Here is a 24116-nt window from a genome sequence, read left to right on the forward strand (position 1 = left end):
CATAGGAGTTGTAGCCCAAAACATCTGGGGGGTGACAGGTTGGCTACCTACGATCTAGTTTCACAAATGCACATAAAAAGAAATTTTGTGTTTGCATACCATGGCTTCGGGGTGGAAGCAAAAACACTCCCGGTAGTCAATGAAAATAAAGGAGAACAAAGAAGACAAACCTCTAACCAAACAGCTGAAGAGGGAAATGACAATGAAATCCAAGATTGTAGGCCAAGCTTTTAAGACATTCAACTCCCTAGATGGGCCATGTGACTGTAAAGACGGGAAGCTGTTAATGTTGGGGCATGAGGGGCCGAAGGTCAATGGGAACACTCGGAGGATACACAAATCGGGTAAAGACATGAGAAGGGGACAATACATAGCATAGGCGGCGAAGCAGTGCAGAACTGTTATAGGCGATACACTGGTATCTGACGAAACCTGGGTTGGAGGCGCACTGATTTGTGCTGGAGCCAGATGGCAGACTTTATCTGGGAACCCACGTTGTTGGAGGAGTTCCAAGGCAGGAGGGTGACGGCTGCATATAACAAAGAATGGTGAAGATGCTGCCACAAAAGCTTAAAGATGCCCTACGAGAGCTGAGCAGCCGTGATTGCTATCTGCAGAGCATGACGACGTGATTTGAGAAACGACTGATGTTAGAAGCCCACAAGAAAAGCACAGACTAAGCTAGAAAACGAAACTGAGCAAGGCCAAGTAGAAGAGACGGGAAGTGTTTGAGATAGACTGTGCAATGGCACAAGATGTATCCCGACGAAACAAATAATTTGTTTGAAAAGTGAAATCAAATACTAAGGAATAAGAAATTGCAGTAATTTCAACGTCTACTTGTTCGCCCGAGCGCCTTTTGTTAAATAATTTATAGAATTAAGAAATTATAAAAATAATCAAATCCGTTTACATTTTTTGCATGGGCACACTTCAAAGAATGCCAGAAGGGCCATCAAACGGCTAACATAAGACAACGTACTAGAAAAACTCAACTACAGGTGGCTAGATGACGACCAAATATGCAAGTCTGCTACCCAGTTTAGACTTGGGTACACTGCTCCCCATGGTTGTCGGACATCTTGTCTTTAACAGTGCATGCAGCGGAGCAAGGGTGAATCTCGTGGGTAGAAATGGCAGCCCTTGTGGATGTGACTCGAGGCATGTGAACAAGTCCATCTCGAAGCCACCTTAATAAATGAAGGTTGCCCTGTGTTAGATGGCATAGGCTAGCGCTTGAGAAATTTGACTGCCACTCCCAAGTACTGCCTGCTATAGTAATTCCCCTATTGTGCATTAGTTCTGGCATCTCAAGTTCCTGCGAGAGCAAGGACCGACTGGAGCTACTGCATGCCAAGTAACCAATCTGATCCGATGCCCTCTTCCTCAATCGTGTCTCCACAGTAGGCTATGAGGAATGCACAGACTGTATATGGCGGATGAGCGCATAGGTTGGTTACGGGCACTAGATAGGCACACAATGTATTACTTGAGTGCGCATTGTGCACCCTGCCAAACCCTTAGAAGCACTTTTATTTTCTGGTACAAAGGTCCCTTGCATTTGAATTTTTTGATTCTGCAAACCTCTGTATAGTTCGGCATTAGGCCGTGTTGTAAATGCTTCTGGTTCGGTTACATGCCATTAAACTGGAGTCTATCGTGATCAGAATTACTTGTATTTTCAAAGCTGTGTTGAAGTTGACAAATAGTCTTCCATTAAATGGGCACATGGGTCTCGGAACTAATCCTTGGGCTCTTTTTGAAGAGCTGCAGAGACTTGGGTTACCAGACCAGCTTCTTTTCCTATTAAATAATGCATGTGTCATTTGATCATCACGTCATCCAGTTCAGGGACCTTTCTATCTACACTCTAGGACTACATTAATTTGTTTGCAATCTCATCTACTGTCTGAAGTACTCAAACCAGATCTGTTCCAGTGCTTAAAAAGGAACGGACGCTTGTTCAAGTCTTCCACAGAAATATCTGGGTCGGGAGAATTGAAGTGCAGAATTCACATAGTGCTGTCACATTTACATTTGTGCGCAGGCGCTCGACATCTGTTTCTGTGATAGCTGGACAATATTTGACCTTAGATATGCACTTTAGCAGAGGTCATCCCATTGAATGGCAATCTTTAGTCAAAATTACTAGATACATGGTGTAAGTAACAGCTTGTTAGCTTTGCTTTTAGTTTGCGTTCTAAGGTCTACTTGTGCATTATTTGAGCCTTGTGTGCATGATGCTTGTTGAACTGTCTAAGTAATCATTTAAAATGGCAACGGTTTAGATGAAACATTTTACAACCATCCTGCACGGGAAAACAGTAAAAAAAAAATATATATTAAAAAAAAAAAAAGCTTTGGCTTCAGTAATCTTGGTGATTGTACATTGAATTACTCTTGGGTTTTTGTTTGTACCAATTGGCAATTTTTAATGCTGGTCCAGCTGCTCTTTTTTGCTGCTCTTTGTCAGTGTCCGCAACCTGCAGCTCTCCCTCGGTCGCACATCTCGGAAACCCAGCCTTTCACACACTTTTTAGTTGTAATAACCCATGAACACATGTTTGAGTGCAGTTTGCAATATTGTGTTCCCTGCCTGCATTGCAGCACACGCTGGTTACATGTATCCTGCCACCCTCTGTTTACCTGCTTGCCTTTTGTCCCTCCTTGTCTGTTCTCCAGGAATCGTCTAGTTTGTCTCTGTTCTTGCCCCACTTGCCTTGACTGTAGGCTGTCACTCTGCCCTTTTCTTTTTTGGGCAGTTGCCTTGTAGACCTTTTCTGGTGTGGCTTATACTGGCTGCAGTCTTTAACTTTGTGGATGGCCTCTGGTCTGCCTACTGGATTTCTTTAGCATGTGTTCTACCTTCACTCTGTTTCTTTGTGGCTTATACCTTTAATGCTTTTCGCAGTGTACTGCGTGCATGGGGTCATTCTATGTTCTGTGCCAAGCATTAGGCTCTCACACTAGTGTGTGCCCTATCTACATACTGCCGCTCTCTAAGCTGGTGCCATGCTTGCAGGTAAGTGTTTGGGCTGATGCTCTACCTACAGGCTTTCATTATGTTTGCTGCCCTGTCGCGCACTCTCGCTCCTGCTGAGGCCCTGCCCGGTCCATTGGCTATCACTCTTTGTTTGGTGCCACGTATTTAGGCTGTTGTCTTTGATGTCTTGCTTGCACCATTACCTGCATCCACTTTCTGCTTGCAAGCTTATGCTCTGTATTCAAATGACCAGCCAGTGATTAATGCTCTGGCTTTAGTCGAACATGTGGATAATCCATGCAAATTTGATGGACCCAGAGCTATGCAGGACTGTTGTGGAAGGCCCATGTGTTGGTTATGACAGAGGTGGCGCAGTGGCCTATATAAACGTAATGTTATCATTTTTTTAAAGATGTGGTGTTATACACAAATTGCAATACACTCAAGTAAGCAAACTTAGCCCGACAAAGCAAACCATGTAGTCATGGGTCTAGAAAATTCCATGTAAACCGTTTTTAGGAAAATATACCAAAATAATAAAATATACAATTCCTAGGAACACGAAGCAAACATTCAGATTGCAAGCTACTAGCCAGCCATCAAAAAGTGACTTGCCACCACAATTCTATACATTGTGAAAAACCTGAAAGTGTTTCACGAGTGCTCGGGGATCTCTAATTCACGTGGCCAGGGAAGGGCAATTTCTATTGGATCCCCACCTTGGGGGTGGACAAGCGAGGGAGGATCACCTGGATAGGAAGGGGTGGTCCTCAGGGAGTGGGAACGGAGGAACCAGAAGGTGAGACATGGTATCCCCCTATTTCCTGACGGTTATTCACCCCATATTCGCTCTACCTTTATGGAACACTACAACTCCCATAACTCCTCTCCTTTCCTTAGCAGCCCAACTATTTAGACGGGGAAGATTACCACTAGTAACATGTACTGGCCTTGTCCCACTAATAAGGCCAGGCAAACCCACGCACAAAGACACGCAGAGTCCAAGAAGGAAGGCGAGCTGGATGGCAAGACGGAGAAGCAGCTGAGAGCTGCCGAGAACCAGGCAAGGGAGAAAGGGATGCTGAGACTCTGACAGGCTGCGAGTTGAGGCAGGAGAAAGCGTGGCGAGGGAGCCATGTTTCCAAGAAGCCAGAACAGTTCAGAGAAGGGAGCCAGGGGCCGGCTAGACCTTTTCATCCATGCACCAGCAGACTGGTTGTTTTCTCCCCTGAGCCGTGAGGCCGCCAGGGAGTGACTGAGGGGCAGGTGGGCAAGACCCTGACCTCGATAAGTTGAAAGCAGAAGGACGTGCGAAAGCAAACGCAGCAAGTGAGTTCAAAGAAAGCGAGAGCATGGTTTGTGATATGCGCAATTGTGGAAAGCTACAGTGTTTTACATGCAAGGTTGCGTGTTAAAGGATAAACACATTGAACTGAAAGCTTGAATGTATTTAGCCGGCGAGGGAGCCGATGAGAAACAAAGTAACGGAGCGGTACCATGTGAGAAGGCACGTTGTTAAACACTTCTTGAAGGATAACAGAACAGTGAATAATGAAAGCAAAATGTTTTGAAAGCCATTCAAGGGAAGGGCACGAGGGAAAGGGAGCGTGCATAGATCCCGAAAGGCTAATGTGAAAGTGAATGGATATTTATATGAAATGAGAAACGGTGAACATGGCCCTGTTCTGCGAAACCAAGTACAAGAGGTACAGATCTTAAGAAACCAACTCTATTGTCAGAATGGTCAAGCATAGGGGTGAGAATACTGTTCGGTTGTGAAGGCCTCTGACAGGTGAACATTGTGAAAGAGAAGTAAAAAGGTTGGTGAAGAGAATTCTCCCCGAGCTCTGTGAAGCTGTGCTGTTTAGCTGGAAGTGTTTTAGCCATGTTTAAGTGTTTGAAGACCGGCAAGGGCAGCCTGTGAAAGTAACTAAGAAGGAATTTTGGGAATATTTGTTTGACAATTGTAAAACTGGGTGAGGGAAGCCTGTAAGAATCCATTGAGGAGAACTGTGATGCATATTGAACTGACATTGAAATAGGCGAGGGAAGCCTAACAGATTTATGGGAAATCTTTGAACTGTGCATACTACCCACCTCGAATGACCTTTGTAAGAACCCCATTGAACTGAATTTGGGGAAGGGAGTGGTGCGCCACTTTAATACACTCTTATTTTCATACATTTTCCCACACTTAGTTATTGTGAAACGTGAGGGCAAGTATAGGTTTGACAGACTTTTGCCTTTGTTTGACTGACTTGGGACCATTTTGTTTTACTTTGATGGTAGTGACTACTCCCATTATAGAATTGGGGCAAGTTAGGAAGCCTCCAACCCCAGTCAAACCTAATAAAGGTGTTGATACTTGTACCTTTTTGTGTCTGTGTGCCTACTTGGGTTACCATGCCCGCCCCACAACACGCACACAGCACACCATTTCTTACTCACCAAGAGGCAAATATCACTAGCCATTGACTAGTGGCAAGTGCAGATTTTGCGCCCTGCAGTAAGAAGGACCAAACGGCCAAAAAACTATTTGTGTATGTACACTAGGTAATCCAAAGAAATGTTGCTGTTGCGACTTTCGAACCCTTGGCAAGGGGTTTCAAGTGAAACACCAAGGACTGACAACGAGGGATGAGGTGGCACTTTTCGTTATTTTTTGTTTTTTGAAACATCTTTTTTAAAAAAAAAAAATGTTTTATTCAGATGTACAGCACTTGCAATAATGCCATCAGAAGATCTATCTAGTGTCATCAGAATTTCGTTTTACATTTTAAGAATCTAATAAGGATGTGTTAATAAAAAAAACATGAAATTAAATACACTGGTTTCCATCCACTAGTTTAAACAAGATTCCGTGGTTCCCATCTCCATCCCACCCCAATTCAGCAGCACCCGCCGCCCACAGGCATTCAGCAATGCAGCAAATGTCTCAAGGTTTGTGGGCGAAAGAAATTCTGCTCCCTGTCCTGCATAAAGTCCGAAAACAGAGCCCAGGTGCGAGAGCACCGTGTCATCTTCCCTGTTATGTGTGCTGTTAATTTCTCCATTGCAATGATGTCCCAGACTTAACCCACCAGATTGATGCCACAGGTCCCTCTTTGATTTTCCAAAACCGTGCCTGATTCAGTTTTGCTGCCAGTAAAGAGCAGAGTTATCCGGTCGACCCTGAGACCTGATGCTGGGTAAACCTCCGTCATCTGGTACTTCCCCACCAGAAGCAGGACTCTGGGGCACATCGGAAGTGATGCACCTACAGTGTCCTTAATTCTCGACTTGATTTCTTGCCAGTAGGTTTGTATTAATATGCAGTGCCACCACATGTGGGCAGTTGACCACAACCGTGCCAGCAGCAGTCTGAATAGTCCTTAGATATCGCATGCAGGCGCTGTGGGGGACATAGACCACCTAAAACAGAGTTTGAACGCACATTCTTTGTGCCCCGTGCACCTGGAGCTCTTGTTGGTGCGGCCCCAAATTCGTTGCCAGGAGTCTTCTGGGATTCTCATCGCCCCCATCCCCCCATCATCCTCCCATTGCTTCATGTAGGAGAGTTTGTGACCCAACTGAGCCTTGTCAAGTAAACGGTAGCACCGTAAAATCCTATAGGTAGTTTGACCTTCCATCAGCTGCAGTTCGATTCCCTTTAGTGGGCAGGCATGCACTCGCCTGTTTTACCTTATGATTGGATACGCAATGTCTAATCTAACCGTATAGGAAACGCTCCGATTCCAGGATCGTAAACTTGGGTTTGTATTCTAGAAAGGTCAGATGGTGCCCCTTGAGTCTAAGAGGTCCCAATGATTCCCAGCGGTAGAACAGGTCCCCTACTAGGCCTGGTGAGAACTCCGGATTCTGCAGCACCTGTGTCAGTAGGCCAATCTCGGTTTCGATTCCCAATCCTGCCTGTGCCCTATCTCAGATGTCCAGTGACATGCGTGTCGGTTCAAGTAGACTCGCTCTGGCCTGTCCAGTCAAGAAGGGCAGGTGGGCTAGCGGGAGTGCTGTCATTTCTTGCTCTATCCCCTTCCATTTTTGTTTACGTTCCTCTGACCACCAAGCAATCTGGGCTGCTTGATAGTATCTCTGCAGGGAGGGGATCCCCAGGCGCCTCTGCTCTTTCAATCTGAGGAGTGTTTGCTGCAGAGTTCTCAGGTGCTTCCCATTCCAGATGTACTGTCACGCGGCTCTTTGCAGGTCCACCTGCTCTTTGTTAGAGATGCAAATCGGCAAGGCCTGGAACATGTATAGGAGCCTGGGCAAGATTGTCATTTTCACTGCTGTCACCCCGCCAAGCCACAATATTTTTTTGACCTTCCCAGTCTTTCACAGTGGCTTTTGTCTCCTTCATAAGTTGTGGGATATTGGCCCCATGGAGGCCTCCATCTGTGCTGGTGATATCTAACCTGAGGTAGGACAACTCCTTATCCACCCATTTGAACGGGAAGGCCGACTGAAGCTCTGACTAAACATTCTGTGGAATGCCTATGGACATGCCCAGTGACTTGTTAAGGTTAATGCAGAACCCCGAAAACCCTCTAGGAGAGCCAAAAAAGGAGGCAGCGATTGTTTGTGGTTTGTTATGAAGCAGATGACCTTGTCAGTGTAAAGAGCTACTATGTGCATGTTCCCTGCCCATTCCAAGCCCTGTATCAGGGGGCTGGCTCGAATTCTCTGTGCCAACGGCTCCATGGCCATTGCAGAAACTAGGGGCACACCTGCCTTGTTCCCCTGTGCAGAGGAATCGGGGGAGAGGTAAACCCATTCACCCTTACTGTGGTAGAGGGGATTTGAACATTCGCTAGTATTAGCCTACTGATGTTTGGCCCAAAACCATATTGTGGCAAGAGTTTGCAAAAAGTCCCAACCCATGCTGTTGAATGCACGGTGTGCGTCTAGGAAGAGGAGCGAGAACCCTCTCAGGAACATTGGGGCCAGAGCTACTAGATCGATCACCCTCATGATATTGGCATGAACCCCTCTATCCTTAATGAACCCTGTCTGGTCTGCATCTTCAATAGGTGGGAGCACTTCCTTCTGCCTTGTGGCGAGGATTTTGCTATACAGCTTGGCATCCATGTTCAAGAGAGCTATTGGATGGTAGGAGGAGCATTCCTCCGGCTCCTTCCCTAGCTTTAGTAACAGCGTGCTTGTGGATTCCGCCATCTGTGGAGATGGAGATTGAGTTGTGAGATGAGGGGCCAACTGTCCCGCAAATGTTTTATAAAATATGTTGGCGAATCCGTCTGGCCCAGGGGCATTCCCCCCAGAAAGTGTTCGGATGGCCTGGATCACCTCTTGGGCTGAGATAGGCCTGTCCAATGCCTCACTCGTCTCCTTTGGGATCTTCGGGAGCCGCGCTTGTCTAACAAACTCTCTAATACGGTCTGCGTCCCCCACTTGTGAGCCAGAGGCATTCCTGAAAAAGGCTTCCATGACCTGCTTCTTCCACATTTCTGTAGTACCCTGTGTCCATCCCCGGGTCTCTCAAGGCACTAATATAGTTACGGGCAGCCTTCTTCCCGAGCTTAGCTGCCAATGGCTTATTTGCTTTATTATTTCTAGAGTAATAAAATTGCTTTGTCATAAGTATTGATTGTGCTGCTTTACCCATTAAGTGAGTTTCTAGTACCTGCTTGGCTATTCTAAGGTCTCTGAGCGCCCGTCCTACTGCCTCTATTGATGTGTGCCTTTTCCTTCTCCCATACTGTCTCTTCCAGATCGTTGCAGATTAATCGCTGGGATCTGTTCCAGGATATTGTTGGCCCTATGATTACTGCCTTCTCGCCGTCCCACACCGTGCAGATATTTAGCTACCCTGTCATATTCTCTTGGAAGTATTGGGATTTTGCATTCTCTATTGCTGTTCTGGCCACTGTATCCCTAGGATGTGCTCATTCAACGTCCATTGAGGTTTTGGCCACGGGGTCCCAAGATCAAGGCCCAACTCCAGTACCACTGGGGAATGGTCCGTAAGCGCTCTCGGCCGGATCTCTATAGCGGTGACTAATGGTATGAGAGTGGGGGAGACCGGAGAAACCCCTGTGTACTGCTGAGAAGAAAGTGTACCCTTTTCCCCCTTGATGGGCGACCACCACACCTCGATCAATGATGGTTCCCTCAGTAAGGTGGTCATGGCATAGAAGTTGGTTCTATCGTTATTAGTCGGGGTCAGGGTCTTGTCTATTGTTGGGTCCACTACACAGTTAAAATCCCCTTCCAATATTATCTCCCCCCTCCATGAAGCTCCCTATAGTCTCCTTAAGTCTTCCCAAGAACTCCCTCTTTTTTTTCCCGTTTGGGCCATAGATTAAACTGAGCGTGACTTTGGATTTCCCAGGTCCCCTTTGATCAGCAGGTACCTCCTCTGTGCGTCCCGTAACACTTCACTTGTCCGGGTCAGTAACCTCTTGCGGACTAATATTGCCACCCCACGTTTCTTCTGCCCACTCGTAGCAAAATATGCCTGTGTGCATCCCTTCTCTGTCGTGCGCTTTTCATCTTCCTTTTTCTTAAGTGGGTCTCATAAATGAACGCTATAGCAACCTCCATGGAAGTGAGCTTCTGCAGGATTGCTTTCCGCTTTACATGTGAGTTAAGGCCCCTCACATTTAAGGTCAGGGATTTTATACAAGGGTTAGCCATTACATGTTAAAACCTTTGTATTGGCCATGCCCCCTTGTGGTGGGATACCTGCGCGCCCACTGGGTCATTGGATGGAGAACCTTTTGCTCAAAAATCGACATTGTGAGAGGATGCAAACAGGAAAACAATAACCCACAGCTACATTGAACCAAAAATGGTGTCTCCAACAAAACCCCAACTACATTTGCATTGGTCTTTTCCCCCTGCGCACAAACAAAACTGTCATCCAACGATTGAGCTGACAGTTGAATAGACCCCGTCTTACCAGGTGTCAACTATCCTCCCCATGCCCAATGTTCCTCGTCAGATGGAGTATGCGCTTACCCATCCATCCTGGGCTGAAATGGCTTGACAAGTTGGGAGATTTGGAGCAAGCCCTAGGTTCTTCCCCTCCCTTAAGCAACCCAGGTATAACGCCACTTAAGTCTTTGAGCCTTTGTCCACACTGGGCTCTGCCTCCACAAGCTTCCTCGGCCTCCTTGATTTATGATAGTTTATTTATATAGCGCCTCTACACAATATGTTTCAAAGCGCTTCAAGGCAAGGGAGGGAACAAGGGAAAAATAAAGTGACATTCCTACAGGCCATGAACAATAAGAATTTGAAATTAACTATCGTACTCGGCCTGGCGACATTTGTCCCTACCAGGCCCTTCCTGGCTCTGAGACACTACTTATTTTTTTATTATTGGAATTCGGTTTAAAAGACACAGCTTTTTAGCTTTAACAAAGGAAAAAAACGACATAATATATGTAGGGGGATAAAGAAGGAAGGATAAAACAATGGGAGAACGAAAAAGAAAAAAGAACAAAGAAAAACTGAAAAGTAAAAGGATAAGATCAAACAATAAGAAAAGGGAGAAGAGAGGAACCCAAAAAGCAGTATTAATTCATTTTTAACCAAAACATTGAATCGGCAGCCAGCAGAAGGAAGCCACTGCGGCATGGTACTTTGAGCACCTATTAGTGCATTGTTCCTCTAGATGAGCTCCTCAATAGCCACACATACTTCTTTTTAAAAGGCCAGTAATGCCAATGTAATCGGAATTCGCTCTCATCATTAGCTTTGTCCACCACTCTTTGGCTGTCAAGGTTGTTGATAGATTAACACATTTTCTTAACCATTTTGACCTTAAAGCCAGTGGTCGAAGTGAGCAGGAGCGGTGCTACTCTACTTTTTTTAATTAAGTTTGAGTGTTCCGATACTTTTATTTTAAAAAGAAACTGTTCCGGAATGGTTTCATTTTAAAATAAGTGTAGGAAGAAGTTGAAACTTGCACTTTCAGTGCACTGCACTGAACGTTCCCTTAAAAGGCAAGTGCATGTGGTTGGGAGTTTGCCTTGTAGTTGGGAGGGGGCGTGGTGATGGGTTTTGTGGGGAGTGGGTGCAGGCCAGCAGGGAACATAGTTCCACTACTTCTTTTCGTACACTTCGACCACTGCTTATAGCTTTCAGCCCAGGGCATCTTAGTCGGATGGTACAGGGGTTCCCTTCTGCATTTACACAGTCTGCATTGATGGTTGCGCTGATATTTTTTCTTTCTTATTAGTTCAGGCAAAAGCGCATAAATTGGCTGTACCAATATCGGCAGGGGAATCTGGTCAGATAGATTGGGATCGAGCCGCTAGCCCTTATATCAGGAAAGTTGTTTCCATAAAGTTTAGATTTTCGCCTGTATTCCAATATCTCAATCCAATCTAGGTCGTACCGTTTCCTTTTCACCTGTACTGGGTTCCCCAAAGGAGTTGCTTCTGTTTCGTTCAGCTCCTGATACACGCCGCCCTCCAGGAACTCAATAGTTCATCTGTGGTGCCAGTCATCGCTTTTTTTATGGCTGCGAGTCCTCCCTCATACTCTATGCATAATGTTTGGAAAAATGACAGTTTTCCTCACTGTGAGGGCATAAAGCAAGGTTAAAGCTAGTTCCGGCCTTAAAACGTGCATGGGCACACAGTTTGGGACGGAGAGAACTCTTCTCCAGAAGATGCCCTCTAATTTGGGCCAAACATCAGCAGACAAAGTAAAAGAAGCCTCTGCCCTGTAGGTCAGAATATGAGTAACTTTCAGACGGTAGAATTCAATTATTGGGGTCAAGGAAAATGTACAATACCTTTCCTAGGCTGCTAGATTCTTTGCCTTGGTTCGTAACAGAGCTTCCCTCTGGGCGTCAACAGCACTGTTAAGGCACATGCGCAGATACGTTAACGATGTCACTTCCAGAATCTTTTCTCCTTTTATGTACCATGCTTTCGTTTGGCCCTTTTCTTTCCTTTTGTTGCTGTCCAAGGTAAGGCTTCTCAATTTCTGAACGTTAATTCTTAGGCCGTTCAAATTCACATAACCTTTCAGTGCATCCAATTGACTTTTGAAGGCTCACCTGCGTTTGATGCCAGAGGATCATATCATCGGCGTAAAGGAGCCAACGCCACTCCAGCAAGGCAGGCAGAAAACTTCTGGCTGAATCAAGGGCATTGTTTACATCAGAAATAAACAAATTAAATATAGCAGGCCCCAGTGGACAGCCTTGTTTTAGTCCATTGAATATATGAATGGAATCGGTCAGAGTTCCACTACGGTCCAGTCTCACTCACAAAGATGTATCTTCATGGAGCAGCCTCAATGCCTCTGTCACCTGGGCATTTCCAGATCTTAAGCTTCGCCCAGAGTAGTTGTCTGTCTATGGTGTCAAAAGCCTGAGCTAGGCCAATTGATGCAAGGTATAATTCAGACCCGTTCCTTTTTTTAGCTCTAGCCTTTAAGATGTTGATCAAGAAGAGTTTCAGTGTGGTGCCTATGCCCTTCACAAACCCTGCTTGCCATGGATCGTAATGGTTTGAGACTTTACTCCAGGCTTCTAGGATGAGTGAACCAAAGATCTTGCCTGTCACATCAAGTAAGGCGATGGGCCTGTAATTGTTTGGGTTGGACCTATAGCCTTTTTAAAATATTGGGACAGTTATGGAGCTGGTCCTAGATTCTGGAATTCTTTTTGTCCTCTTAATTTTGCCGAACCAGTGACACATCCTGCCCGCCCATTTCTCAGTCTTGTTTCAACGTTAGATTAGAAATGCCGTCAGGGCCAGCGGTCCTGGAATTACTAGCCTTTTGAATTAAATCTATGATGTCGCTCTTCTGCATTGAAAATGTCCACTCTCTTTGTGTTGACTACTTGCTAACTTCAGTTATCGATGGTCGAAAAGGGGGATCTGAAAGGCTCTCCCCAAACCTCATCTGGTACCGGGTTTGAAATTGAAGATGCCTGGGCTGCGTAGAAAAGTCATCACCTTCCACATTTCAGCTGTGTTTTTAGAAGATGCTGCACTGAGCATTTTTTCTGCATCCTGTTGGGACATGATGAACTTGTTGCCTTTTAGCCAGTTCTTGAATCTTTGTTTCAATCGCCTAGAACTTTCAGTTGACTTTTGTGTATTTCTGCAAATATTCACTCTGACCGCATTATTTAGGGCCTTTTTTACGTTTCGCCACCTCTGCATCGAATTTGTTGTGTAGACAAAATCCAGGTTGATTAATGATAATTCTGACTGCGTCATAATCTTTAAAGTGAGAAGTGTCCGCAGAGAGTCAGTTTCCTCCCAATGGTGTACCTGAGACGGGGATAGCAGCTGGCTGCATCCTCAGCCTATTTCTGCCCAGTTCAACATTTAGTTTTGCTGTTGATTTGATAACTCAATCCCTGTTCCACGCAGTGACAGATACTTTAACTTATGATCGCTTAAATCGCTGTCTTGCACCACTAGATTGGATCGATGATCATGTAGGTTGTCGGAGGCAAAGAAGTAATCGAGTACCTTCTTTTCCTGGCCACTTTTCCATGTCAGCTTTGGTGGACAATCCCCAATGGTGTGGCCATTAGCCATGAAGATATTTCTCATGGCTAGATCGTTCCTCCATTGGAGGCCTTGCAACGCTTGTGAGTTAGCGGATGGAGTGTAATCTTTGATCAGATTTGAATTTATGTCGAAGCAATGGATATTAAGGTCAGCACATAAAATGATTTCCAAGTTGGGCCAATTACTTATTGCTTCATCGATGAGGGCTATAACTCGACCAGCAAAGCCCTTTCCCTCCCGGTGAAGCATTATTCCAATACAAATTTATTATCAGAACAATCTTCACAGGCTAGAGTTATGGCATGTATGAGAGTAGATGGTTGACTTTCGGAGATCACTTTGAAGCACCTGCTGTTTTTTAAACGCCATCTACAGAACTGCCATTGGCCTACCCTTCACTGCTGGGTTGAAATAATGGTAAATCCTTCCAAGAGAGATGGAGTCTGAAGCCACGTCTCCTGTAAACAAACCATATCGAAATCCTCAAATTTTAGAGCACCCTCACCAAATTGGTGCGCGAAGCCTCTAGTATTCCAGCTGCAAAGGTTAGTCAAATGATGGTGTAGGTCCTTCACTTTTTCCACCGTCAACTTCGGGAGCTATGCTCTCAAACCTTCGGTGCCAAGGGCCCCGCCAACCAATCCCAGCTTTCTTCTTCCAAATCATTCCGTTGTGCACCAACATGATCCATATTCTCTTTTACTGAATGAGTATTGCCGACTACAATACAGATTTTTCTTTTTTTAGGGCAACGGTCATCATAGGGGATCTTTCATTCATCTTTGACCTTGGTTTGTCCTGCTTATTCGCTGGAAAACTTTTCACCAATCGAGTTCTTGCTAGGCAATCCTTATTGAGATCCTTGATTCCTCTTAATGCAGGTAGCTCTTTTGTGTTGTAGTTTGATATAACAAAGCCCATTGATGGATGTCTCTCACTCTCACTAAGGAGCGTGCTTTTCTTATCGGAGGAAAGGTACTTTGTCCAAGCGATCTTCCTCAGGGAATTCTATCAGGTGCAGATCACTGGAGTAGATGCGTCTTAAAGCTCACATATTATGGATTAGGCGTAATACGTTCGCTTTGTTTAGATTCGGATTGTGACCAGGACTCTTTATAGAACTAATCTGAATGTCTCATTTGGACTCTCTTGAATGCTTTTCCTTCTTACTTGATTCGCAGTGGTAGGTATATATTGCTTAGTAGTCCTCCGATCTTGCTCTTGACTTTGGAGCTTCTTTATGACGTTCGGATCAGTTTCCCTGATGTCCACAAGACTTCGCTGACGGTCGTATCTTCTTTACTCCAATGTTTTGAAGTAAACGCGACTTTCATACTGGTTGTGTAGCCTGGCTGTTTGTTGGAAATTAATTTGGTCGAGCTCATCGGGGACCTGCACTTCTGTAAAGTGGCTTTCTCTCCTCTCAGGGCTACTTGAATCCCTTCTAGTGCAATCTATTATTTTTGAGTTAGAACTTGTCTGCTCTGGTAGAGGGCCTTACCTCCTCTACCACTTCATCCACACTGATGTTCGAAAGATCACTTGAGTAGCCTTAAGATTGAAGTCTGTAGGAAAAATGTGGCGAGACCTCCCTTTCACCGTCTACCCTTTTTTTTTTTTTTTTTTAAATGTATTTTATTTTATAACGACCACACAGTGCAACAGAACATAAATAGAACACATCAAGCCACAACAAAGGCCAAACAACAGATATGAAAAAGAAAAGAAAGAAAAAACAGAACAGAATTAACTTAACAATCCCCTTCCCTCCCCCCTATGAGCCTGTAGGGTGTCCACCATCATTGTCCGTTCCGTGTGGTGGGGTTCCGTCGCTCTCAGATCCAGCCGAGGTCGACCCCGTACTAAACAGTTCAGCCAATAGCACCTTCCATGCCGTGAGGGAGCTCACCTCTTCCTCCCCTCCCGCCCTGCTGGCCTCCCACCATGCTGTCGTCTCGGCGGCAGCCCATTTCTGGAGGTCACGCCACCATACCTCCACCCGCGGCCTCTGACAATTCTTCCATCCCATAGCTATTCTGCGTTTGGCAAGTACATAAGCCAAATCTTTAAGCTTCTCCACGTGCCGAAGCTTGCGCGCCCTGGGGTACCCTCCAAGCAAACAGGCCCAGGCCGAATCTGTCTTAAGTACAATGCCCCTCCCTGCCAGCTTCTGCGCCACTTCACTCCAGTAGGTTGCAATCACAGGGCAGGCCCAGAACATGTGAATCATATCAGCGTTCTCTGTGTTCCACTTGGGACACGCCTGGCGCCCAGCGTCTCGAAATCTGGAAATTCTCAGGGGGGTCATGTATGCCCTATGCGTGATATATAGTTGTATCTGTTTAAACCTGGCATTCCTCGACACTTTTTTGTGGTACCCCAGGGCGCGCTCCCACTGCCCATCCGCCATCGGGGCCCCCCATCTCTGTTTCCCATTCCAGCCTCAGGTACCCCAAATCCTTCCCAACCTTTGCCATCAGCATCTCGTACAGCCTGGAGACCTCATGCCCGCCCTCGGATGCGTCATACATAATCTCCAGCGTCGCATCCGGCTCGTCAGCCAATACGGTCTCGGGCCAAGTGCTCCGGACCTCCCTGACCACTCTGTGGAACGTCATGTATTGCCCCGCATGCAGCCCCGCCCCCGCCTCTAGATCTGCGAACTCCGCCAAGGCCCCATCCTGCCAAATGTCGCCCAAAGTGACCAGCCCCACTGACTCCCAGTATGTTCGCAGGATGGCCCTAAGCTGCCCGTCTTCCCCTGCCAAGGCCACCAGCGGCAGCTGCGGCATGCACGGCAGGGGATCCCCCATCATCCGGCAGGCTCTTCGCCACATGTTCCTGCCCAACGCTAGCATCTTAGGACGCCCCCTCATCCATGTGCTGGATACCCAAATAATCTCTCGCAGGTAGAAGGGGGAGCAGTCCTTTCCCAACAGTCTATGTTCCGGGGTTTCGTCGTCCGAAAGCCACTTGGCCACGTACTGCAGCTGCGCTGCCACGTAGTAGGCCTCAAAGTTCGGCAGCCTCACGCCGCCTTTCTCATAAGCCTTCTGCAATTTCCACAATGCGACCCTGTTATGCGTGCCCTGCCATAAGAAATCTCTACATACCCTATGTAGTCTAGCAAAAAACCCCTTGGGTATCATGTATGGAATGTTATTGAAATAATGCAACAGCCTAGGTAGCACGACCATCTTAAGCATAGCGCCCCGGCCCATCATCGCTAAGGGTAGTTTCTCCCAAAACCTCATGCACTTCTCGATCCTCCCCACTGCCAATTCAGCATTGTGCCTGTGTTCCTCCCCGGTCGTGTGGTATACGTCTATGCCAAGGTACCGAAAGGTGCTTGTCGCCCATGGGATTCGCAATACTGGCAACCTCTCAGTCGGTATCCCCACATAGCCGCCCAGCGGGAACAGAGTGGATTTCCGAGGGTTGACCGCTATGCCAGAAAGCCAAGCAAACCTCTCCATCACCTCCAAGACATATTGCAAGTTCTCTTCAGGGTATTGGAGGTACAACAGCATATCGTCGGCATACAGGGATATCAGATGGCTCTCCCCCCCCACCTCTATGCCCACCGGGTCATACTGTTGCCGGAGGTAAATTGCCAAGGGCTCAAGGGCCAGGATGTACAACATTGGGGATGTCACCGTCTACCCTTGTTTCTTTTTCATCCTGGGAGGTGTAGGTCGAAAGGTTAATGAGGTCCATCTGCTATTTGTCCTCTGACACAACCTCAATTTGGCTGATTGATTTGCCCAAATTGTCGCACCTGTGTGTAATGTCGGGAGTATTCTTATCCTCTTTCAAGGTTAGATCAATTTTTCCACTCTCCTCTTGTATAGGGAGGGCATTGAGTTTGGAGGGAATCAAATTTCTTGTTCTGGTGACCTTGATACCGTTCTAGGCTGAATTTGTTTGCAGTTTTGGCGAGTAGGTTTCACAGGGATCATTTGACCCCTCTATTTGGGCATTTTATTTTTTTTAAAGCCTCTCTTGCTTTGAGGTGACTTGTCCAACTTATCACTCTCCTTAGTCCCTTCTGTCAATTTGGCAAGGATCTCGATCCTCTTCTTTGTATCCCTCATTGAAGGAACCAGAGGCCCTCTGGTCACTGACTCATCCTTGTTGCCCTGACCCAAAGGAACTAAGTCCAACACTGGGAGACTACCTTCAGCTATTGAACTCTCATGGGAACCAGGCTGGACATCAGGGACACTTACCTTACTCGTTACATCGTTGGACAGTGGAAGTCTCTCCGGGCCTTGTGTTGGAATCATCCACCTTGTCCTTTGTAATGGTACTGGAACACTAGCAATCGACCCTACAGTGAAAGAGTTGATGGGTAGCTCTGTTATTTTCTTTGCTTTTGGACTACTGATTGGAATTCGCCAGATCTGATCGTGTTTACTTTTTTCTTTGATGATCAGATCGATGATGCTGTGAAGGATATATGTAATTTCCTCTTTGGTTTTTATCCAGGTTTTCTTGGATTGCTGTTACAAATCCTTCCACAAATGAAAGCTTTGAATGGAGAATGGCCCTCACCATAGTCTGATCTATAATTTGATCACTTGGAGTTTCTTGCAACTTCATAAACGGCGCCTAAGTTGGCGTAAGGGCTGCTGTTAGACCTGCATCGATCGAGGTCTGATCTTCAACTTGGGCAGCTGCCAAGTCCAGCAAGAGGTCTTCATCAGAGGGGTGCCACTCGATGTTCATTTTTTAAATGTAATTATTTTTGTCCACCGTTTCAATGTCCTTATCCACTTGTATAAGTGTTGGTTGTTTTTGGCAATGGCTCCGCGGCCCAATTAAGGGGCTACACTACACTTTGGCCCCCTATCTATAGTCATTTTAGCCTTTTTTTCTTTTACAGTGTTGAGGATTCCCATAACACCAAGTCCTCATGACAATCTTTTTTTTTTTTTGGGCGGTTGGGCCATAACGGTGCCAGAGTTCCCTCGATATCTGCTATAGGGGACTTGCCAGGCAGGTTCTTGATTTCACTGATCGTGAGGGGCTCAGGCAGGACCGAGCCTGCAGCCATACATGTTATGCTCACCTGGGGAGGCGGGGGGGGGTACGGTTGCAGCCCTCCCGGAGTCGAGGTAGCTCGGGTCCGACTTTGCCTTCTGCGCTTATGTGGTGAATGGTGGTAATAGGTGATGCTGCTCGGGACTGCTCCTGTGTGGAGAATAGGGGGCGTGAGTATGCCAGCTTGTGAGCCGGATACTCTCCCAGACCCCTTCTCCCAAACCATGGTACCCTTGGGATGCGCTGCCCCTGGAAAGCTCACCTGTTGATTAGCTTTGGCGAGCACTCCGTCCTGCTGCTTCTGGCAGGGGCGCTTGTATGATCTGGACCGAGTTCCTTCACTGGTCCCTTGCACATGGTAGTCCTGTCCAGCTGCGACTAAGCCACTATACTTCAGGTAAGTGTTCTTGTTTGCCTTTGTCTTATCTGTTTTTGTTGAATTGTAAAGCTTGTTGTCTTGTATTGCTGTCCGTTCCACTTTTGATGTTTGCTCTTTTGCTTTCTTCCCTTGCAGGTGATGTTGCTGGTCCGGCAGAAGCTGCGGAGCTCGAGGCGGAAGCTGGAGGGAACGAAGCTGCAGCAGTACAGTAGCTGGTAAGTTGTTAACTAGGGGGCACGCAGGTTCAAATGCGGCGCGGCCCTAGGACGGATGTTCTAACCTTGTCAGTCTTCTTCACAGGGTCCAAGTTCGTGGATGCGGAGCGCGGTGCTGCAGCGTCAGGATCAAGATCACTGGATGTCAGGAGATGGGGATGAAGCACCGGTTTCCTGGAGGCGAGTATGCTGGAAAATGTCTGGTTTCAAAGGTAAGTAAACTGGTCCAAGCGGCGGTGAGTGTCACGTTGCACGAGAGTGCACAATAATGCGAAGCACCAGCCTTAAGGATGAAGCAGCGTATATAGCTCAGCTTCTGAAGCCACGCCTACCAGATTCAGCCTGCCTGCCACACCCGATGAGTCAGCACCTGAAGACCAGGCCTAGGGAGCCACGCCCGATAAGTCAGCACATGGGGATGTTCTCTGGAATAAATGCTTTCAGCACCTGGAAATGCTGGAGAGGATGCCCAGAAAAAGGAACGCTATACCATCTACTGTGGACATGCCCAAAAGCGACCCAATTCTGGAGGAATGTCTTGGACCAAATAAAATTAATCACAGGCCTCACAATCCCATGGGACCCCGGAATAGTCCTGCTAGGAACGACAGGCGAGGGCCAATTTCCGCTAACAGGTCGCCTGGCAGACCTCTGCTCGCATCTCCTATCGGCAGAAAAAAATATCGCCAGGCTATGGAAACACCCCGAGGGTCCGTCAATCCCAATGTGGTGGGCCAAATGTTGGGACATAGTCGCAGCTGAGAAAATCACGGCCGTGCGCTTCGACAACAGAAGCAAATTTTGACAAACATGGGCCCCATTCCTAGACTCCACGCAGCAATTCCCGGGCGTGGCAAGGCAGCCTCCAACCCTGCGCTGGATGGAGAAGCTCGACTGAGGACATTCGACGGAGGCAAAGCGGAGACCCTCTCCCGAGACCAGGCCGGAGCCCAGCACTGCCCATCCCCCATCCTCCCGGGCAGCAGGGCGTACCTGAACCTAGGGGGCGGCTCCCCCCTCCCGCCCTAAGACTACGTAGTAAAAAAAGACTCCCAATATAGCTTATTGTGCAAATTAATGCTTCATATGTCCCGTTTTTGATTGTTCTGTTGAAATGGAGCTTCATTATCACATTAGTTCCGAGGTCTGTTCGAAAAGCTGCATGTCTCTTCATTTTTGTTCTGCTTTTTGGTTGCTCCTTGTTAAAAACAATAAAAAGAAATGTTGGAAAATAAGTAAAATAAAAGCACTCCTGCACTGAAATAGTGTTCCTGCTCACATCTCTATATGAGTCTGGAACCAAAGGCGCCAGGACTGAGTCCTGCCAGGGCCCCTGTGTTTGAGTCCCAAAGGGACATAAGTGAGTCAAGTGACCCATTGCCCCATCACTAGATGGTGTGGTTTTTGTGTTTGGGGGCCTGTGTTCATGACAGCACCTCAATTCCTTTGCAGGAGAGTGGGAGTAGATACCTTTCTGAATGTTTCACCAGGCCTGGTAAGTTCATTCCGCTCCCCAAAGCTGGCCCATCCACCTTGTGGTAGAAGAAACGCTGTTTGGACAGGGGCTTGTCTAGGCTTCCAAAAAGTCTTCAGTAGCTGTTAAGCTTGCTTTATTTGTTGGCCATTTGGGCCAGTTTTCCCAAATCTATAAACCACTGTAGATGGTGTGTCAGTTGCTGTCCGTTCCGAAGCTAGTGTTGCAGTTGATTGCAGGGGGGCACAGTAGTCTGGTTCGCCTCCAATTCACCATCCTGCAACGTGACGGCTTCCTCTATATAATTCTCTGGGTCCATCAAAGGTTCAATACCATTACTGATGGGGGGGCGTGAGGGGGTTATTTCGAGCTAGTTATTGTCTCCCACCACCTCTTTATTGTGAATATTAAGGGAGGAGACCGTTTTTGCACCAATTTGGACCAGGATATCAACTGGACATGGCCTAGACCTGTACTTTGCCTCACCCTTAAGCACCGGATCGGAAAAAAGCCCTTCTTCACTTTGTTACCCCACAATACCATCGTTCTGATCAGGACAGGTTATTTGGTCCATTTCTGAGTCATTCCGGTCCGAGAAGGAATCCCGCTGCGTGAGACAACTTCTGATTTAAACCCTCAATGTGTCTCGTTAGCAGAGGAGTTGCCATCCCCCTTCCTTGCTGCATTAACCACTAGGTTTATTAACTGGAAGTGGGGGGAGGGGGGCAGACAGTGTTCCCCCGTTTCAAGAGTTCCTTGTGGATAGGTTGAGGTCGCAGCAATGACTAAGCTTGCGACCAAGTTAGACCGCAAACAAGCCGGGGACTCGAACGTTGTTGAAACGTTTTCCTTACGACAGCTCGGATCAAAGGGGAGGTTCCCCGCCATCTCCGAGCAGCTAATATTCAGTTTGCTGAGTCAACAACCACCAGTCTCCTACCAGGGCCACTATAGCAGCCAAAGGCTATGCCTGCAAAATAGTAAATGCGTGCTAGTTGGAGATATACTCAGTCTTGGTTATTGAAGCTCTTTCAAGCGGTCTTGGTCTGTGGCTTGTGACTGCGTCTGTCTGTGGAATGCAGACTGCCACTTGACATCCACTTGGCGGCTACTTTGTGGTTCCCGCAATGATATGAGCTTGCACAGGTGGGTGGAGTGCCTCTGCTCGAACACAGCATCCCCGGCCCAGGCCTTCAAGATGTACGTACCTATTTCCACAGCACTGCGAAATAGACAGCACTGGACAACTTTGGCAGTTCAAAGTCAAAAGTAAACTACACGGATCAAACCAACCAGCACTCCACTCCACTGCAGACTGCCACTTGACACCCACTTCGCTCTGAGACACTTCTCCTTGGGGTAGACCCTCTCGTGGCCCAGATATCAATGCAGCAGCAGCAGCCGCCTCCTCCTCCAATCCGAGGACATATTTTTCGCTCTTGAAGTAAAATAGTAGCCTGCAGGGAAACCCCCCATCGTTATTGAATATTCTGTGCCTGCAGCCAGGCCGTCGCGACATGCAGTTTACACCTGTTAGCCAGATTGTGTGGTGCTAAGTCCTGGAAAAGCGAGATTTGCCTCCCTTGAAACTGCACCGGCTCCCCCCCTCCTTGCCACTACCATGATCTGCTCCTTTTGCTGAAAAAAGTGGACGTGGGAGAGCACATACGGGAGGAGATTGCGACGTTGTTGTTGTGTAGAGTACACCCTGTGCATTCTGTCTAGCTCCAGTGCAGAGTTTTCTGGAAGGTCCAAGTCTGGAACAGATCCTTCACAGAGCTCCCCAGATCCTGATCTGGTACGTCCCTCGGCACTCCGCGAATCCTGATGTTGTTACGTCGAGAACGATTCTCTATCCTCTTGCTTGGCCCACATTTCCCTTTGCTCTTCCAGGTCGAGAATTCTGTTAGTAAACTCTGCTTGGTCGTGAGCCTGCTCGCACAGTGCATCCTCAACCTCATTTACCCTGGTTTCCAGGCCTATCATATGGGAATTTAGATCCGCCATTGTCTTCAGGATGGTGTCCTTTGTGTCCTTGATCTCTTTAGTGAGATCTTGTTTCACAAGGGAAAGCATTTCCACTAGGTCTTCTTTCATAAAGGATGTTGGCGTCGCCATCCCTGCTGGGGGTGAGTGGATCTCTGCCAGTGCTTCGTTGGGGTTACACACCTTCGCCTGAATCCCCAGCAACGCCTTGATGTCGCCCGACCCAGCCTTAGGCCTCCCAGCTCCATTCGACATCCCCTTCAACGCTGGACTACCTGACAGCGTTGATGGGCCACTCTCCTCAAGACCAGATCACACTGTGCGTGTTGATTGGTAGGACCTGGCGCACCTCTGGGTGTATCCAGTGTATCAAGCTGTGCGATTGCACAGAGGGGATTCAAAATGTCCAGAGGGTCCTGGGCGCCCATCACCAGCCCTTTCCTGCCCCTATGCCACACAAGTGGAACTGCTACTTTGGGTGCCCCCGCCGCTGTCTATCCTGTGCCCAGACTCTCTGAGGGCGCGTTAAAGGGTCCATCGAGCACTCTTGTGTCGTTCCAACGCTCACTTCTCCTCTGTGACAGGATCTGCTGCACCTGTCGTGTGCCCCGATAGCTCACTGCCTCAAGAATGCCTTCCACACCCTAGATTTGTGTCTTCTGCCAGCACAGACTTCCTCCAGCATGTAGCCCTCACCATCTTGAGCCACACACGTTTCACCCACCCACCCAGCCGGCCGGCTTCATGGGCGGAGCGATGATCCCCGTGGGCTCTCCAAGCCAATTACCCATGCAGCCTGCCTCAATGCCGGGAAAGACGTCTCGCTCCCCCTCCAGGCCTTTCACCCAGGTCACTCGGGCCATGTAAACGCCTTTCACCCAGGCGTCCGCTGTGCTTTCTGGGACTCGCTGCCGCTGATTTCAATCTTCCAGGCTTAGGTCCTGGTGGCCCCCTGAAGTGCGGAGCCCACCCGCACTGCGGCCGAGCGGTGTCCCCCTCTGACAGAGAACACCACCCAACTGCTCGCAAGCTGAGCAGGCACCTGCTTGGTGCAAGTCTGCACCTTCTCCACCTCGCCTCCGTCCCACACGGCACGGGACTTCCCCGGGAGTCCCGGCCCGCAGGCATCCCCCCCCTGCTACTTACTTGGGGGCTGTGACCATCTCCAGTGTCGTGGCGGCTCCTCCTCCACTGCGGCCCTGGTCTGGGATAGCCAGCGCTAGGCCCGCCAGGATCCCGCGCCTGCAGCCCTGGCGGCTTAAGGCTCCCAGCTCAGCCCAGCATTGGCTACAACACTCCTGCCAGCCACTCGCACAGCGATCCAGAGTGGGACGCTGGCATACTCTGCCTCTGTAACTTGAGGAATTACAGAGCTGTTAAACTAGGCGGCCATTTCTCAGCGCCCCCTAGCAGTCTCCCACTTCTTGTTCTTTTAAAAAAGTACAATGATCAGAAAAACTGCATTCGTTCAGGCACAGAGGTTTGCACAGTCAAAGCAAAAATCGCTTCCATTGACATTGCTACCTCACCATTGTCG

General features: G+C 47.8%; 1 protein-coding gene across 4 annotated transcripts in view; it reads left to right on the forward strand.

The window, feature by feature from the left end:
- Nucleotides 1-24116, forward strand: part of SACM1L (SAC1 like phosphatidylinositide phosphatase) — a 1165903-nt gene that overhangs the window by 128262 nt on the left and 1013525 nt on the right. The gene's annotated exons all lie outside the window — the stretch shown is intronic.

This window comes from Ambystoma mexicanum, chromosome 5p (genome assembly GCF_040938575.1).
Source record: "Ambystoma mexicanum isolate Mex_15411 chromosome 5p, UKY_AmexF1_1, whole genome shotgun sequence".
NCBI lineage: Eukaryota > Metazoa > Chordata > Amphibia > Caudata > Ambystomatidae > Ambystoma > Ambystoma mexicanum.